This window comes from Phalangium opilio, unplaced genomic scaffold (assembly GCF_054372755.1).
Source record: "Phalangium opilio isolate 3A_F unplaced genomic scaffold, DU_Popi_V2 ptg000014l_1, whole genome shotgun sequence".
Lineage (NCBI taxonomy): Eukaryota > Metazoa > Arthropoda > Arachnida > Opiliones > Phalangiidae > Phalangium > Phalangium opilio.
In genome coordinates, this window is record NW_028324149.1 from 1,985,138 (window position 1) to 2,005,198 (window position 20,061).

Below are 20,061 nucleotides of genomic sequence, written 5' to 3' on the forward strand. Positions count from 1 at the left end.
TTTGAACTTCAAACCTTCCTGGAAAAACTGTATAGAATAAGTGATTCTAGATATTATGCCACGCGAAACGGAGATCATCCGAGAACGTGGTACGTCATATAGGGGGTATCATTTTCAAGGCATACTCCCATCCAGTTTTTACCGCCTGCACTTTCTTTCACTACATTTGCCTTTGATGGTACGTACCACCACAACGACGAGGCAACCTAACTGGCAAAAAATAATCCCACAAAGCCTCTGGTTCTTCAGACTAAATCCAATTGGTATATATTCTTTAATATAAGATCACGTACAAGTATATACCAACCATTGTATGGAATATGAAAAAGTATGGAAAAATTATTTTTCTTTTTTCACCGCTTTATTTTTTTAATCTCGACCAGGCGAAAACTTTTTTCATCTCCTCTGTCAGTTTTTCCGTTCGACTAATTTTTCTGCCCACACAGAGACTATATATATATATGAACTCTTCGCCCGCCCCATCTCGTGGGGGAAAGACGAAAGAAAATTTTATCCAACAAAATCCTGAAGAGGATAGTGCTTGGGCGAGAGGTTGGGCAGAGGGCTTTTTTTTCAGTTGTATTCTTGTCGGGGCTGGATACTTCTACTTCATCTTTACAAAAGACTGCAATGGAAGTACGAGCACGTTTTGCGCTATAGATACGTAGCGTTACATACAGACAGACTTAAGAAGAGTGACAGTCGAAAATGTTTTAAGGACATTTCGCCACAAGGGATACCCCAAAAGAGTTTTGATTACGAGTGTGTTTTATGGATGACCCCTTAATTAAATTAGCATTGTCTTTCAGTTTCTTATGTTAAATTTAAGGGGCTGTCCGTAAAGCACTATATCTTGTTTAGGATGTCTCACTCTTGGGGCAAACTCGTTCATAGAGTCTCCTACCACCATTTTTGGAACATAAGATTTTGGTTAAGTTAACCGAACAATTTGTGAAGTATCCGACCCCACTGTAGAATATACAGAGAAAGAGGGTAGAGGATAGAATTATACGAAGAATTTTCCTCTTTTTTTCCATATATATATATATAAATCGAAAGAAGTAGAAGAAAATATGAAAAATTCCAGAGAGACTTTTTTTTTGGAAAAAAAAAAAAAAAAAACTGTGGGAGAGGCAGCCGAAAGATGCGGCAAAAAATTTGGAAAAATTTAGCGTCGAGCACAGCTGCGTTGAATAGGGCATCGCGCAAATTCAATTCTCCAAAAACCCCGAAGCTCCAAGAGCAGGAGAAAAAATAGGAAAAACAAGTTGGGACGACTGTATTAATAGTTTCACGCACGCGAAGTGCTTTAAACAGTTCAAGATCAGACAAGTTGGGAAAACCAAAATATTACCTCTCCGTGTCAAGAAGATTATATAAATATATATATCCAATGAAAACGTTATTATGTTTCTGAGTTGGGGTTTCCCATTTTTGTTGTTGTTTTGAAAAATATATCGCAATGCACGGGCCTTGATAGATATAGGAGGCAATGAATGAAATATATCACAATGCACGGGCCTTGATAGATATAGGAGGCAATGAAGGAAATATATCGCATGCACGGGCCTTGGTAGATATAGGAGGCAATGATAATCTCTCTCTTTGCACGAGAGGTTTATCTTTAATATTTAAATAAATATAATTATTTTTAATTATTTTAATCTTCAATAATTAACATTAATAATAGTTAAATCGTTTAAAATAAAGTTATACCTATTATCTTCTCAAACTTTGCTAATATTGACGTTTAAAGTGAAGGGTACCCCTCTTCCCGCTTTCTTAAAATTTTGGGGTATATATACGATTCGTTTCCATTATAATAGTAAGGAAAAAGCGCAATTGCGAAAACCTTCGGTGGTCGATCCCACCTTAGGGAGGCTAGACGTTTCTCGTAACCCTAGCTGTTTCTCGTAACCCTAGCTGATCGCCGCGTATATCCTAAAACCAAACGATGATAATGGAGTAGAAGCCAATGATACAGATTGGTGTCTATGTGGAATAGACGGAAGACCAGTGGATGGTGGTGTTAGAAGCCAATATGTACAGACTGGTGTCCAAGTGGAATGGACGAAGACCAGAAGATGGTGGTGATCAGTGGCGTCGCTAGGCCTTTTTTGGGGGGGCTATAGCCCCCCCAAATTCCAAACTTAGCACCCCAAAATAATCCGTAAACCCTACCAAAAAATTGCTGTTAGCAACCTAAAATTCTGTAGCATTATTTAAAAAATTTTAATGATAGATTCGTTAAGTTTCATCTCTGCAGAGATGAATTTCAATATCAAACAGTACAATTTTGAAGAAAAGAACAGATGGAGACAAGTAAAATGTTTCATGTTCTTTCGAAGGGAGTCCCAATAGTGTGGACTAAAAGCTAACCAAAACTAAAAATAAACTAAAGACGAGTGAAAATCCTTTATAATCGGTTTCGTTTTTATCAATAAAAGGTTGTATATCTTTAAAATACGAATAATTTGACGTTGACACAAATTTACGGATAGTTTTAGAGGTCTATACATTTTCCAATGAACACATTATGCAATTTTTTTACTAAGTTCTTATAATAACTAGTTTGCCCAGATTTAGCCCCCCAAATTTCAAACCCTAGCGACGCTACTGGTGGTGATTAGAAGCCAGTAAGAACAGACTAGTGTCCGTGTGGGATTGACAAAGACCAGAAGATGGTGGTGTGAGAACTTAAGTAGAGGAGCCATTTCCGTGACTGTGAAAGCAGTTCGGAAATGGCGAACACGTTTGCTCCGATACGCAAACTGCGAACGCGGTCACGTGGGTGTAACAACAGACAGACAGACACACAGACACGGCCGTTACAGAACCTCTCCTGGACTACGTCACACGGAGAGGTAAAAAGTAGGGCCTTTTTCTTGTTTTATAGGATTTTATAGGACAAAAATTTAGGTTATATAGGATTTTAAAGGATAAAAATTAAGGTTAAATAGGTTTTTATAGGATAAATTTTGGCATTGAACCTGACAACAAAGTATTACAACTACTACTACTACATCATCATCATCAACAACAATAAAGGGTTCAATTATATTAGTCACACAAAAACTAAGTTTATCCGGGGGCGCAACTAAAAGAGACTCGGAATGAAAAGCAGAATCTTTGAGAAAAAGAAAAATTCAGAGATGGGGTGACCCCGTTCTTCTCTTCTCTCCATCTCTATGTATTCTCTCTTCAGAGAGCGAAAAAAAAAGGTGGAAAGTAGAAAGTGGGATGAGATATGAGAAAGAAAGGACCCCCCTTTTAATCTAGTATCACCTATGGACCATTTCAATATCTCCATTTTCTACACATTTCTTAATGCAAATTCTTAACCAGCGAGGGTATAAGACGAAATGGCACATTTTCCATATCGAAATAGCCTATAGGAGCAGACTCCTCTTTTTCTCGCGTAAATATGAACCACGTGATAGCGGCCCTGGAACAATTTACATGAAAGAAGTAAAAACTTTTAGCAAAAAGAGAGAAAACTTAGGATTAGAATACTAGGTCTACAACTTCTTTTTTTTTTTAAACTTAAAATTTTTGGGCCAATTTTTTTTATACCAGAATATAATTTTACTAACTAGAACTAGTAGTACCTTTCCTTAAGGAAAAATCCCTGGCCAAAACAGGACATTTAGTCTCTTTAAGGATAAATATTCACTGTTTGGGATCTGGTGTATAGCGTGTGAAACACTTTTAAAGGGGCAAGGTAGAAAATGCATTAAAATTATTTCCCCTATAAGAGGTCTTTCCCCAAGTACTCGATGACATGATCCCATTTTACCAAATAAAATACATAACATAATGTATCTTTTACTGTATTTTAAAGGGATAGTGTAGTATAATACAAAATTTAGCCTCGAAAAATATATGATATAAATTAAACGATATCCCTTTTAAAAGATTAACAGCTGTATTTTGTTCAATGACTTCATTTGTAATAAAAAAACTACTACTACTCTAAATGTTTTGACATTAACACGCCCCTCTAATTAGCTAATCTAAACCGGAACAAAACTGCAAAAACATAATAAAAAAAGAGGGGTAATTTACCTTTAAACTTAACACTTTGTTTAGCTATTGACAATCGTGAAACATTTTTAGCGACTTTTTATGGTAATAAGTGACTTGTTGAACGAAAACCTCACTTTAATAGTGTTTACCATTAACCAGTCTGGCGGTAACATTATCATAAAACTATCATAATCTCAATAAGTAAGGGGTTAAAACTATATTTAAGTAGGGGGTATTTTTTGAATAATAAAAAAAAATTTAATTCCAGAATGTTTTTCGTTCAATTTAGGATACTGGTCCAAGACGCTAAGTGACTAAAAACACGCGCGTGCAGTTAACTTGGTGATACACGAAACTAGAAACTAACCATTTCTATCGAGTTACACCATGCAATTGTCATATCATGCAAAGTGTATATGAAAACATAGAAAATGATAGAGATTTAACCGAAAACCGTTTAAGTACAAAAATAGGATGCAATTACGGTCTAGTTGAGTCAGAGTCGTAAAACATTTTCAACCCCATTTAATTTTGGGCGCAAATAGAACTCAACCACGCGCCGAAATAAATAGACAAGCCGTTCAATTGGTAATTGAGAGAGAAGTATTCAAAAGGGACTTGAATCTTGTTTAACAGAAGTATTTATTGATGTATTGAATTTCAAAGCCTCGTTCTCATTCTATATTGTTAAATCAAGCGTATGGGGTGGTCTCCTTTTACACATTTTTCGGTTTTGAGAGCTTGGACAAAAATTCGAACGGAATATTTTGGCCCGTGCACGGACCTTAGCGACAGATGGTACGTACGTACGCTAGCTTAATAGCCTTTGGCCACCAACATGAACCCTCTTTGATCAATTGTAAGAGTTACTTTTCTAGCCACTATATGGGATGCTGGGGAACTAACATTGTTGGAGGAGGGTGAATACGGTAAACGTTGGTATAATTGCAGCTAGGATATAATACCCCCCTCACTGGTCAACACTTTTAGGGGTTGGATGATTGAGGGCTCGGACATTAAAGAAATTCGTGAAGTTTTACTTAACTTCTCCAGGACTTCCCTACATGGATATAATTTTAAAAAATATTAGACCCTGTATGCAATTCCATACATTCCTGGATTAAAATAATAAAATAATTGATGAACCCTGCAGAACAGTCCCAACCTCCTGAAGTGTCCGACCTCTTCACTCTCGATATAGAAGACAACCAACCAAGACTATCTCAATGACCGTGGAAGTTGCAATGATGGAGCGCGAGCTCTTGACCGGCCCGCTGCTGGCCACTTTTGGTGCATGCAACGAGAGGATCTGTCCTATATAGAAAACTGGAGATATACGAGACAGAAGGTGTATATAGAGAAGATAGGGGAGGGGGGCCCGGGGGCCATTTAATACTTCCGTAATAAGCCGAATCAATAATATTAGATCGTCATAGCCTACAGCCTTCACACTCCGCGGGCCCGGGGAATCAGACCGCCATTATAGAGTTTAGGAAATACGTGATGGAGCCCCCTTTCGCGCCAGCTATAGTTGCGGCGCAACACGCGCTCACTTATTTTCTCTCAATACTCTCTATTCTTAGTCTGTCTTTCCAGATTTAGTTCCACCTCCCTTGAACGAAACTACTGTATTTGAGCTTACAACCGTAAAAAGTTTATTTGGTATAAAGACCGTTTAAAGCATTTAGGATGTATACTAATAATAACGGAAATGTGAACGTAGAATCAACTTGGTTATTATTCCTGTAAGGGTTATCATTTCTACGTTTTCCAGCCGTCCGATGTCGCTATGGCGGTACCGCGAGCTTTGGCGCGATATTTCAAACCGAGCTAATCTGTTTTATTGCCTTTTAGTCACCAAACGTGAGCCAAGGACCATTTCCAACACAAGACGTCATATTGGGTCTTATACCCATCTTGTTCTTATATACAACGTTGACTATAATATATAGTTTCGATTTGGCAAACTGACCACACGGTAATGTCGTGCGTGGGTAGAGGCGTTAGTTCCCCTCGGGCCCCATGATAAAAGGTCATCTTCTTCCACTATACCAAAGAGAGGGAAATACCCATATCCATCCTTGCAAGGCTTTGTTTCATTGACCACCGGCATTGACCATTCCAATCCAAACTCCATTTACCAAGTTGCCCAACTTCATTCGAGGTATCGGTCAACCAAGCTCGGAGGTACGATTAAAATGGTCTATATTTTCAACCTCTCAGCATATATACCTTGAAGACCATGCCGCCGGAGCATCAGTGTAAATAGAGCGGATTTGGAGTGGTTTTCGATTTCCTATGGTATTTTTCGGGATTCGTTTGTTTACGGTGATACACGGAGTGCACTATACACTTATTGGTCCTGCGCACTAGGAGTAATGACCGAGGCTTATTACCACCACCACTCGAGTGTATGGTCAGTACTATATATACCATCTAATTCACGAAACTAAAACCAGAAGTTCAGCGCTAGAAGTTTTGAAACCTGTTACTGCGTGCATGGGTCGCGAAGAGTTCAACTTCATATTTTGTTGACTTTCTCTGCAGGTCCCTCCCACATTTTTCCGTGTCCTCAAACTGCGTTTAAGCTGCATGCGAATGAATTAAACTCCCTTTCTTGATCTACTCTTGTTATTATTATCAACGCCAAGGTTGTCTAAGAAAGACAGACAAAAATCGATGGCATTCTGTAAAGTTTCAACAATTAAAAGCGCGTGCAACTGGGGTCCGGTGTCAACCGCGCCGGACAAGGCGTCAAGGGAAATCTCAGACGGTGCAAGTACGCGTGCAGCGATGGTTCAAATTTCTAATTCCTTTATAATTGCGTTCAGTGCGGGACGATTTCAAAAGGGTATATATTGGTTAGGTTATAGTTCCGGTACAGCCGTCCGATGTTCCTTTGAAAATCGAGACGCGATAACTCATAGACGCGGCCGGGGGGGGGGGTTCGGAATTAAACCTTTGGAAATATCAGGAGGACGTACTGACGGGGGAAAGGCGACAATCAGGGGCGCCTCGGGCCCCATTGTTAAACGGGGGGTTACGATAACTAAATCCAAAACCGAGAATCGCGCGGCGAGGGAGCTTCTTTAATTCGGACGCCCCCAGTATACCATAATGCCAGCTGTCGCCCACCCATTCGGGGGCCCAAAGACCAAAGATTTTTACCCACCGCGGTTCACCCCGACGTTCACGGTGATTACCGACAATTGGAAGTCCCCCCAGCTCCCATATTACCCAAAAAATTCCCGTTACTCTTGCAAAAGTGAGGCTGAAACTAGGCATGATTTTGTTTAAAGTTATCCAGTAACGGACGGAGTACTTTGGGTCTTACCTTCACTTTAAAACCAAAAAGCGCGAGGATATAAGTCTGTCTATACTTAGGATATATTAAGATTACAGCTTAGAGAGTGTAACGGGGAATCCTCTTTCCAAGGATTATGTATCGGTTATCATAGAGCTGAACTGAGCTGAGCTGCCCCTGCTTGGGTTTTTTAACGGTTCCTGTCAGCTACGAGCTATAGCTTCACCCAATTTTTCTTATACTCAATTTTGAGGCTTGAAATGGGACATAAATTCCACATAAAGATCTGATTTTTAACGCTAACTTAGGTCCCTTTCAAGCCTGACTATACTGTACAAAACGTATGTTAGATTTTGGTCCGAATTAATGAAATATTTACATTTCATGAAATAAAATAAAATATAAATTGAGCAGGCCTAGCTGGCTGGCCAGGGTTCCAGTTGCGATTATTTTGGGGAAGGGTGGGCCAATGGTCAAGAATGGTTTATTTGGGGCCCTAATGCAAAGGGGTTAAAAGAGTTATCTCAGTTGTGACGTCAGTGCATGCCTAGGTAAAAAGTCATCATAGGCTAAGCTTTTTCAGTGGGAGGCCATGTTTGGTACCACTTTGGTTCAAGGGTGACGTCACAGAAAGGATCCTGAAATATCTCTATTCGGTTCTGCGAAATTTGGAATTACATATTCTAAAAATAAAATTTCTCCAAACAACAAAATCTAGGAAGTTGAAACGGAATTTTCAACTTAAATCCATAAGTCTAAAAAACACACAAACGCTAAAGTAAGTCACCTACCATAATGGCCATGAGACTTATGCCTATATGGAATCGTAGCAGACCACATACGTTTTTTATTTTTTTTATTGGAACGGGGGTCCATCACGAGATCAAGAAAACAGGAGCAGGGAGAGTTCTCCATCCCACGTGATCCGAATTACAAACACGACCCGAACGTGTCAAACCGTTCAAAGTCAACGCGATTTTTTGGGGCCATGCTCTATGTATAAATAGCTAGCTAGCATACAGGGGGATTTCTTTCTCTTTCTCTTTTTTTTTAAATGAGCAGAAACGGTCGATGGTGAATAAAGCACTTTTTTACACACAAGGAGCAGGAAAAACTGTCTCTCCCTCACCCGAAATACAATCTCCATTGTTGGGTCTATACGGTCTTACGAGAAACTTCCGGAGAAGGAAAAGTTGAACCCTGCTACGACGTCAGTTAAGGTTACTTTTGTCCTATTGGAAGTATTGGGAGAGGATACTTTTTAATAAGGCTTGCAGTCTACGTTTGGACATCGTATGAAGTTTTTCGGAATTAATTTCACGTCTGTCTATTAAAGTCTTTTTCCCTGATCAATTTTAATTAAGTGCAGGTTTTATTTGTAGGTAAGTCGATCATAAGTTCGTAAGATATGTTCGATACATAAGTTTGTCACTGGTTATTGGGAGTTTGTCATGAAGTGAGTGAGGTAGGTCATAGATTCAAGGTAAAGCGACACCTGGTGAGGCGCTGCTGTTAAAGGCTTAGTACATACATGCTAAATAGGAGTAGATGGACTGCAAAATTAACCACCGAGTGTAGGAAATCAATTCTCGCTTGTTGTTCCAGAACTAGCTCGAGATGTAAGCCTCTATCATTACGAACATGTATAGGTAGGTAGAGTCATACCTATGGAACATATCTTATAAACTTATGATCAATATTATTTAAATATTTTCTTACCAAAATAAAACATACTTATCAATACGCAATATAACCTAGGATTGTTCAAATAGATAACGCTAGACGTCGCCACCAATTCCAAGTCAAAGGACTTTGGATATAATTATCGACCCGCGGTTTTGTGTTTTCGAGACGAGTTCGGATTGAACCTCTTACTATACTATATCTATCTACGGTGGTGTGTCAATTTTCAAAGTTACAAAACCATCGTTATTAATATTCTCTCTTGAATCTCCGAGTCTCGACTCGATCTCAAAGTTCTCAAATTATGGGCGGAGAGAAGTCGAAAAAGTGGGCGGAGTTTTTGATAAAATTGACGAGTCAAAGATAATAAATTTTTTCCTTCGGTAGCATGATCAATGGATGAACCAAAAAAAAAAGAGAGAATAATTCCAAGATCTCTCCTCTTCCATGGCATCGATTTTCACCCTCTGATTTTGAGGGAATGGGCGGATTTTTTTTCTTTCTTTATGAAAAGTGATCTTTAAGATTTACTTTTTCTTTTTCTTACTGGCAACCGTTCCCGTTCTTGGGTGATTATAGGTTCGGGTCTACGTTTTTTTTTGACCTTGAATTGAATAATATCACCTCTAATCAAGATTAAAACCGAGTGTAACCGTGTGTAGCCATACAAAAAAGGAAAGCAACTTTTAGATAATCATAGCTTACCTATCACTATATCTTTTTCAACCGAATAAGTCATTAATTAATCTTAATATACTATCATGGTATAAAATTCTTAATTCGATAAGTGCATGACTACTATATAAGATTATAGTTAAAAATGGTATACCAAGTTGCGGACAATTTTTCGCTGTTGTTAACTATATAACATTACAAGGAATGTTGGACTATCGAATATTTATTTACTAAAGGTTTTATGACAAGCTCCAGTTTGTATAACCAGTGACAAACTTATCTTATGAACGTATGCTTTTATCAAGTTAAAATTGTACCATGAAGAGCTATAGAACACCCACCATAAGGTCTCAATTCCAAATTAACGAATCTCTATTACGAATATACGGGCGAACAATTCCAAAAAAGGAAATCAAGATCTTATCGTTGGAATTAGAAGCTCGAATGGACGGACGACGCAAACTTAATCCTCAAAATTTTCCGTCACATCGCAGCAGGATGACGTAGATCTTTCAACAAACGAACCCTACACGCATCTCTAATACAGATCGCGCCTTAATGCTCATATGTCTATATACAGCGCTGGCGTCATCGAAGAATCTGATGTCCTAGAGAGTATACGGTGTCCCCTATGGGACGGGCGCGAAACGTCTCGTGCGCCTTGAAAGTGAAACTAGTGCAACCCAGACGTATTTTCTCATCCACCGAGTTTCGGCACGTGGCCTATATAGAGTCGAAAAGCGTTTTTGGCGGGAAAAACTCAACTCAGTCACCCCGATTTAAGACCCTGGTCACTGATCCACGCAAAAGTATCAACATCGCGCCCTACGACACGTGTCCCTTACTAAACCCCGTAGCCTTTTGTCCATCAAACCCAAGCCGAATGCGTTGAACGCCTTACTAAGACGACGTATTCCAACCCAGCAAAAGGGAACAACGCGTATTCAACTGTCCTTACTGGACCACGAGGTTCCCCTAACGCCAGTGAATCTCGTGGACTAACTCGCTCGCTCTCCCTTCTGCTGTGTCGTCTAAAAACCTAACGTGCCTGGGAAGGAAGGTTAAGCAAATGTATAGAAGCTTAGACGAAAACTAGGCCTAGTCATAGGTTTAAATCCTAAAGCACACATATTGCTCTTTAGCAATTAAAACGTTACCCCTTTGAGCTGACATATTTATTTAGATATGTTAGGTCAGATTTGCTCCCAAGGGGATTACTATAGACAGTAATTTAGTCTTTACTTAAATACACTTATATCGCTAAACAAGAGTAAATCAACCCACGGAGTACGAGACTCTATTATAGAAAAACAATCAAAAAATTTAATAAATAAATTGTTCTTATTTTTGTTATAGGCCTACAATTTGGGGAAGTTCGCTAATAATTCATGAATACTTAAACACCCTTAATTTAATTTTCTATTTGTGGCCAAAAAAACCAGCCAAACATTTACTGGTTTTACGTCACTAATAATTTATGTTCCATAGCCAGCGCGCCTTGACCATAAACTACGCTACATGATGGGTTAGTGGTCAGTTTCTATATCAGTACAGGAAGGAGATACGTATTACGTAATGACGATGCGGTGGGAAAAGAACCCTGATCATCACCCCAAAGGTCAGGACGGGAACCGAGTAACGACGGATTGGATTAAGGTAGGATCGTAATGACCAATTTTCTATAATCCGATTTTGGATCCCTTAAGAAATTGGCTATTTCGGGCAGCGAAGGTCCGGAATTCCCATAAGCTGCTCAATAAAACATCGGGGGTAATAAAAGGTATATACCGGGTGTTGCTTCACGTCCATATCACCCTTAATACACCGGTGCTATGCGGTATTAGGTTTAACAGGGGTTTGGTCGCTCACAATATTACTAAAATAGATACAAATTCATCGATAAATTTTGCAATAACAGCTGTAAAAACCTGATGTATATAGCCAATCAGTGCATATCTCAAGGAAGATCATTTAATTACTGCACATTTTGCGTTGAAAGCACCTGGTAATTGGTAATTAAGCGTTAGACTTAAACTGTATAGTAATTAAATATTCCCACTGACGTAACGCCTGTTAATTCCAATATATACATTTATTCACTACCAGAAAAAAAAAACCCAGTAAAAATGAACACTATTACGGTTTTTCACCAAAAAAAATTCTTGACATTGTATAGAAACACCTGCAACTAACCCAAAAAAATATTTCAATGTGACAAATTAAACTAAATTAATTCATTTATAACCATCCTCTGATATAGTACAACAAAAGAAAGAAAAGAACCTTTCAGTTATGTAAATCACATTTTAAAAACTCCACCCCAAATCTAAGAAAGTCGCGGATTGGCAACGTAATTCAGTGGTTATATAATGAAACCGATATAAAATCAGGCACGCGAGAAATTCTTCGATGCATGCATTCATTTCATTCGCTTTTTAAATATAAAAAAATCTCTATAATACTTTGATAGATTCTCAGAGTTTTTTTAGGAGGGTTTAAAATCTTTCTTCTTAAACGCATTAAAGTGGAAAATTTCATATATAACAAAAGGAATATACCTAATTTAAATCCGGGCTAAACTACTATTATGCTAATTAGCTAGAACGAGCGCGAGAATTTTCGCCTGACCCCGGCAGCCGCCGACGCCGCCTCGCGACCAAACGCCAGATATACTATACCATCCCCATCGCCAACAAACGCGACAAATATCGATTTTAGAAGATTCTCAAACTCAAAGTGCGCTAGGAACTCTGGGATACATAAATACATGGACACCGTTATTTACGGGCTTAAAAAAACGGGTTCAACAATTTGATTCGTGAAATTTCAACTTTCAAATGAAATAGCTGTGGCTATTTACAACCTCTCTTAGCCTGTGAGAATTCAACAAATCCCGTAGGAGTAAGAGGTTCGGTTTAGCAGACGACCCTAACCCAATGGCGGCACGGATTTCAGGTACTATTTCAACCCTGTAAGGTGTAAAATGAAACCAAACTCATCGTTCAATTTTTTAAAATAAACCAATTCAAATATAATTTAAAGGATTTGTCAATGAATTGAAGCGTGTAAAACTCGATTTCAAGTTAGGACAGAGATATTTTAAAACGTAAAAAAAAAGACAGATCTTTCTCGAGTTGAAAAGCTAAAAGAGAAAACAAAAGGATTGTATATATAGTTTTCTCTCCAAACATAAATCACTGGGAAACAGTGTCGGTCTAGGAACGAGTTAAGAGTGAGAGAGAGAGAGAAAGTGCAAGTCTCGACCACACACACAAGAGCGAATAATACAAAACCACTACGCTTGAATGAATTGACTTTTACGTAAGAGTATAGGGCATGCAAAGCATAGACCGTCGTCGGTGAGTGGTTGGGTAGGTACGACGTTGCTTGGCTAGGCTAAGGCCAAACTGTTTGAGCCCCATTTAAATGCAGTTCGCTCTTGTCCCCTTTTACACGTTCCGTCATATTAGACTTGCTAATTCCATTACGGGCTAGAGACTATTCTCAAAGCAGCGCCACCAAGCGTTACCAAAAAGAAGCGAGCGTGAATACTAGCTAGCTCCGTCCATGATGCACTTTCACTTGTAGGACGAAAGACGAAGCTAAATTTCGCGGTTAAAATAAGGATTCAGAAACACGAGGACAACTCTAAAGGCGAACCAGAGATTACGAGCCTTTTCCAAAGAAGTTGGTGCCGAATTAGGGCAATGTCTTCTTCAATGACTAATTCATTTACACAACAGTTGAACTAACCTAATCAAAGACTGTAGGGTTAGAAAAAGAAAAAACAATCGAACGAGGGGTCAGTCACTTAGCGTAATCGATGCACGCGGTTGTACCTTTGACTGTACTAAAGGGATTACACGTTGTCCGTGACCAGTGTGCAAGGAATTGATAAGTGACTAGCCCCTCAAACTCGACAGTCTCGAGTTCGGTCGGTGTCAATTTCAGTTTAACTAAAAACTGCCAAAAATTGCCACTATCATCTTAGTGACACAAGCAGATGACAAACGTTTCAACATGGTTAAGAATAAGTTACCTTCCCTAAAATGTATCACGATAACTTGATGACATTAAGAGAAAAGCGTCGACACTAGCTAAGATGCCGCATCGGATTGGTTTTGTAGCTTAAGAGTAAATTCACGAACGCGGAGTTAAAGAGACCCCCGCAAGCTAAACGCCTTTGGTCATTAAAGGTCTTGGGGGCTAATAAGATAGTATGGGTAGGGGGTTCCTACCCCTGGCGTGATAATTCACTCTGATTGGGGTTCGCTCGCCCGAAAAAATGGATGAATAAACACCATCGTTAAGTCTCTAAACCCCCTCAGACATTCAAAAACCAAGAAGAGAAAAAAATTATTCATTTTTCCTCGTCAGAGAACATCAGAACAACGCCATGCCAAATCCTGATGAGGTCTCGAAATCCGGGATGCGGAAAAGATGGGACGCAAAAAAAAAATGTAACCTCATCATCTCGCCATCTTTAATCTAGCAATTTCTTAATTAGAATATTACACTGACGGAGATTTCGAAACAAGAATGCACGTGCAAGGGAGAAAAGGAATTGAAGACGGCGCCACACGCGTACAATTGCGGGAAAAGTAAAAGCTATGACTGTCTGAATGACTTGCTGGAACAATCAACAGACGCCTATAGGCCAAATCTCTTTATGTAGGAAGATGAAATTCTGCAGGTACATTACTTTTTAAGTAGTGGTTAAGCACTAAAAATGATTTTTTCAATAGACGGCCATCTTTAAAAATGGCGGTAAGTAATGTAACCTATCCTTACTCAGGGCGTATTGTTGATTGCTTACTTTTCAACCGTTGTTGGGAGCTTTAAAGGTATGCCAGGCTACTTGTTGGACAAAGTGCAGTATCAAGTGGCTTGGCATCTTCGTGCAAATGGTATTAATCAAACCAGCGTGAAAAGTATCCACATATTTTTGAAATTATCAAATGAAATTGGCGACCAGTAACAAAAATGGACTAAAAGTCAGCCCAGTAACGCCGGGTAACATTACCGATGTAGTCTATACGGTATACACAGCTCGATCCGGGCGATATATATTTTTGCTTTTATTTGTATTTTAGCGTCAGTTGGTCCCCTCCATTAAATTGTCGTTTGTAGCCCCAACCACTGAACGAAATCTCTCGGCTTTCTCGCAACATTACCGATAAAGTAATATAGCCGGGGTATTTCTTTTGGTAAAATAATCCGTCATAGATTGTGGTTGTGTGTGGCGCGCGAGATGCACACAGCCGTTCCCCTTATTTTCCCAGCAAAAAAACATCCCTGAAAAAAAAAAGAAAATATCAACGCAGCCTTGGATCGGATATTTCTTTCAGGCCAGGCATATTTTAGCATAAATTTATTTTGAGCCGGTAGGGGGACTCGCGGCTGCTAATACGTTTTAAAACGGTTTCGGATGACACTAGCTGCCGTAGCGAGAGGTTTTTTAATATCTGGGCATATCAGGCTCGCGCGCGCGCTATTAAGGGATATAAGACTCGGCCTGATACAAAAAGGAGACGCGCCGAGCAGCGAGCATTGATTTATTTGCTAGAAAAATGTCAATCATAATATCACATAACCGCAATGCGGCCTGTCATACCCAACGACGAGTACACCGTCATTGCGGTGTTGCCTGAGATGATGGCGTAACTTTATAATATTGGGTCGAAAATCCTATGGCCCCAACATGTGCATGCAGTTTCGAATAGCCAATAGGTCATAGATTCAAGGTAAAGCAATAGTCGCCTGGTCAGGCGCTGCTGTCAAAGTCTTAGTAATGCAGACTAAATAGGAAGATGGACTGCAAAATTAACCTGCACCGAGTGTAGTCTGCAATTCTCGCTTGTCGTTCTCCCAGAACTAGCTCGAGCTGTAAGTCTCTCAGAAGCATTACGAAGTATATTAGTGTCATAATTATGGAAGGAACATATCACTTATAAACTTATAAAACTCTTAAAACTTTAAATCAACTTATTTAAGTATTAAAACCGCGGCAATTCGGTTAATTTTAAGGGTGTAAGCCTGCAAGAACGCTCAACCATATTTGTTACCACGACCCATAGATGTCTCTAGTAGTCAGAGTCCACCATCTACAGCGCCATCTATTTTTTAAGGCGGCTATCTATACGCGGGGTGTTTGAGAGTGACACGTAGTTTAAATGAATAGGCGTGGACACCACCTCTAATCTATGCAACAATGAGTCGAGGGAAAAATTTTATCTTTAAAGAGACTAAGAGAAAGAGAGCTAAGGGTGGTGAAGGGGGGGGGAGGTGGATAGGCGACCGGGTCAACTGTCGGGCCCCGCCCTTTTCATGTCCGCTTAAGAACACCCCCACTTTGGTCCTCCACACAACTCCCTTCCTACTACTGACTACTCGCATCACTTTGAGAAGGCCTAAACGAACGTTATTGATCCGAGCGACCCGAATATTCAACCGCGCCAGCCAAATGCATCATTTTCTCTCGATTTTTCCAAAATTTATACATATTTTCCATTTTACTTTATGGCTAAAACTGGTGGGACTTCATCGCAAAGTTATCTTCACCTAAAAGGGAAATTGATTAAAATTATAATAATATTAAAATTTATTAAGTCATTCATGTTTATTGTCTAATTGAAGTTGACAATAACAAACAAGAAATGGCGAGGCGATAACTAAGATTTAATTTATGCATACATGTTTCCCCCAATCCCATATTGTTACGAACTTAATTTATTTATTATCTAATTACTTTTTTAATTAGTAAATAAACAAAATTTTGACAGAAAGACATTGCATGTTATTTATCAAACACGAGAGAGATTTAACTTATTTAAAGGTCGAGAAACTGCTCACGTAAATGTTAATCTTTGGAATTATTTTTTGCTGCAAACATTTTTTGACCTTGCAACATATTTGGCGCATATACCTAACTGTGTATTTAATTACAACTCACACGCTATTGTCTCGCGCAATATTTCTCTCGTGTCATTCGTGAGTTGCCTTTTTTCTTCTCCGTGACACGCTTGGGTTGTTAATATAGGAAACAAACCCAATATATATATTTATTGAAATTTATATAAAGGATGCGTCATTTGAATGTCAACGTTTCATATCCCTAATTAACGTGTTTTTAATCCCAAAATGATAAAGTCATTTAAGTTAAATTAGGGCTTAAAAAGTACCGACTCATTATATAGGCATTCAAACCTTTTATGGTTCGAGAAATAGATTGTAGATGGCGTCCTATTATCTAAAGGGGTTTCTTGATAAAGTTGGTATTTCGACACATTTTTTGTGGGGGCTATGTATTATCTAGGCATTAATAAGGTCGAGTTGGACAAATTTGATTGGATTTTGACCAGTTCTGCTGTTGATCAAAATAAATTTTATTTGAAACAAAAAATTGAGTCTGTAATCAAATCAGACTATTTAAAGGGATAAGTAAATGATTTACAGATATAAATTATATTGTGATTTTAAAGGGGCAGTACAACAAAGGCTTGTGGAGACTTTTCCTTTACGTTTTTAGTTATTTCGGTACAAAAGGTATACGTGATTTTATGGGACTGCACTCTAAAAATAAATTTTATCACGCGGCGGAGCGCATTTTATATCAAAAGGCTGTCAGTAGCAGACCCTAGAAGCACGAGCGATATCAAATGTCAAAAGCTTTAAAGAAATTTAAGTTTTTGAGAATTGGCTAGGATATGTTTGGGTACGTTTCCTCTCCACCCCCCCCCTCCTCTTTGGTGCTTTTGACTCTCTGCCCTCCCCGAATTTTAGCACGTGTCTCAAGAGATAATCCTGCATGGGGCCCAGCTTCATTCATCCTAGTCTCTTAGAAATGGGGCTCACCCTAGCGGGCACCCTGGCGAAAATAAAACCCCTGGGGATATCAAACCCACCAAAAAAAAAAAAGTAAAAAGATGGGCCACACGGTTGACCCCAGAAACTAGAGGGAGGTAGGCACCCCCAACAAAAACTTTCCCTACAAGAAAGAATAACAAGTGGAACGAGACATATCAATGGGTTTGGGAACATAGTGTTCATCGTGGACTGTAATTCGATTATTTATATAATATTAAATGTTACAATGACGTTAATGACGTCGCGATTAAATTAACCAGACGTTCGAAAAAGGGGTTTTATAAATTAATACAGCGATTTCTAGGATGTTTTTAATACGAATTGACTAAGAATATGATGAAATTCCCCTACAATGGTGAAAATTCCTTTAACATGTTCGAATCTTTAACTTTCACTACCTAAAACACCTCTACTTTGTACCCAAGTCAGCAGCCTGCCTGCCATGGGGTGTCAAACTAATAAACTCTGAAACCCTCTCTTCCCAGGTGTAAAAAGTAAAAGTAAAAAATAGTGGCCGAAAAAAAAATATATATATATAGAAGGAACCACTACTATTAGATTTCAACTTTGCACCTCGGTCACGTTTCCCTTTTAAAGGGAATGAAATAGGCCGAACGGTGGTGGTGCTGGTGGTACTAGGGGCTTTGGCGAAGGCCACAGGATATAAGCCTTGGTTCCCTTATTTCCCTTCTCCGTGACTGACTGGGTTTCCTTACGGTCTCCGTCGAAATCGAATTGTCCCCCGCGTTTCGCGACACATCCTATAGTCGTCGTGGCACGTACTATTTTCGCGCCCAACGCCTGGATAAAGCCACCACCACCACCACGCAACTTTCCAACCAACTATACCCCCAAAAAACCCCCAATCTTCAAAGAAATTTCTTCTCAAAGCGCGTGAAAATGTCTATCTCGTAAATTATACAATTGTCCAAAATGGACTATTGAATTAGAAAAGAAGAAAACCAGGCTAGGGGACCCCAGCCTGCCATAGGTTAGTTAAGGTAAGCTACGAGAGGTTTGAAATAGCGACGAACACATTTGAAATATCCAGCTTAATCTGTCTATAAGTAACGCTAACAGCTTGCGTAATATCATTGGTACGTACAAGCTGGTCCCTTGCAATCATTATTCCCTTGTGGTATATGTAAAAATATGCGTAAAATCAAGCATCTGCTTGCACACAAGTAGAAATAGGGATGAGTCGTAAGAATAATTTAGAATTTAGTGCTAAATTACGGAAACTTGTCAAAATATTTTTTAGGTTCCCCATTGCAAAATTTTGCACGTTGGTATATATAGACTGACTAGTTCTTAGGTTTATAAGAATTGCGCAATGAAGTTCGGACATCAATAGTGATGTTTGCATGGGCATGAGCGGGGCCGAAAATGAATTCTCCTCGGCGGGTGTGTCACGTCACATGGTCCGATTAATCAACCAGTCTCTCTATCGAAATTGTCGGACCGTCGTCTAGCTCTTCATATCATGAAGCGACTTGACCGACGTGTCCAGCTACGGGACAGCCCATCCCCAACCCAACTGTTTACCAAAGTTGACCCTAAACCCAAGCCAAAATAATTTCCGTGATACCCGCCTTCCACGGCGCTATCAACTCGCGATGAAAATGCGTCAAAGTACGTCAGTGGTACGTGCTTCACTATCTGACGTATATAAAAAAATATCGGTTGCCTTATTTTCCAGATAGTCCTTTTGGGGGAGGGGGAGAGTTAGGACAGGGATCACGTGGTATAGTGGTCAGGGGTAGATTTGGATAGAGGATACGGGATAAGAAGCCCCAGGGGGCGCTGACTTCAGACGGTACACAGCGCGATGTCCTTTAGTTTTATCGCCCCATCAATTTCGGGGGCGGGTGGGGATACGACCCCCATTTTATTTACAATTCTCTGAAAAGCCCCTCTGATCCCCTTGAACCACCCTCAACTACTCCCATGCGCGCACGAGAAAAACCGATTTTACTAAATCCCAAGTTTCAGACGGTTTTGGGTGACTTTGATCTACATTCGGAGTATTCAAGCTCGTGGTTTAAGAAACTTATTTAGGTAAGTAATATACAAATTCCCTGGTGTTGTGCAGTATGTACAATGTATTTCACCCTCCAGACACATTCTGAACCCATTTAAAACCTTTCCCGACATTCCAAACCCATTAAAAACCTTCCATGACATTCCGAACCCATTAAAAACCTTCCATGACATTCCGAACCCATTAAAAACCTTCCATAACAATCCGAACCCATTTAAAACCTTCCATAACATTCCGAACCCATTTAAAACCTTCCATAACATTCCGAACCCATTTAAAACCTTCCATAACATTCCGAACCCATTTAAAAATTCCCATAACATTCCGAACTCATTTAAAAACTTCCATAACATTCCGAACTCATTTAAATCCTTCCATAACATTCCGAACCCATTTAAAACCTTCCATAACATTCCGAACCCATTTAAAACCTTCCATAACATTCCGAATCCATTTAAAACCCTTC

General features: G+C 39.3%; 1 protein-coding gene across 7 annotated transcripts in view; it reads right to left on the reverse strand.

The window, feature by feature from the left end:
- Window positions 1-20,061, reverse strand: part of LOC149705038 (uncharacterized) — a 149,199-nt gene that overhangs the window by 70,728 nt on the left and 58,410 nt on the right. The window lies entirely within an intron of this gene.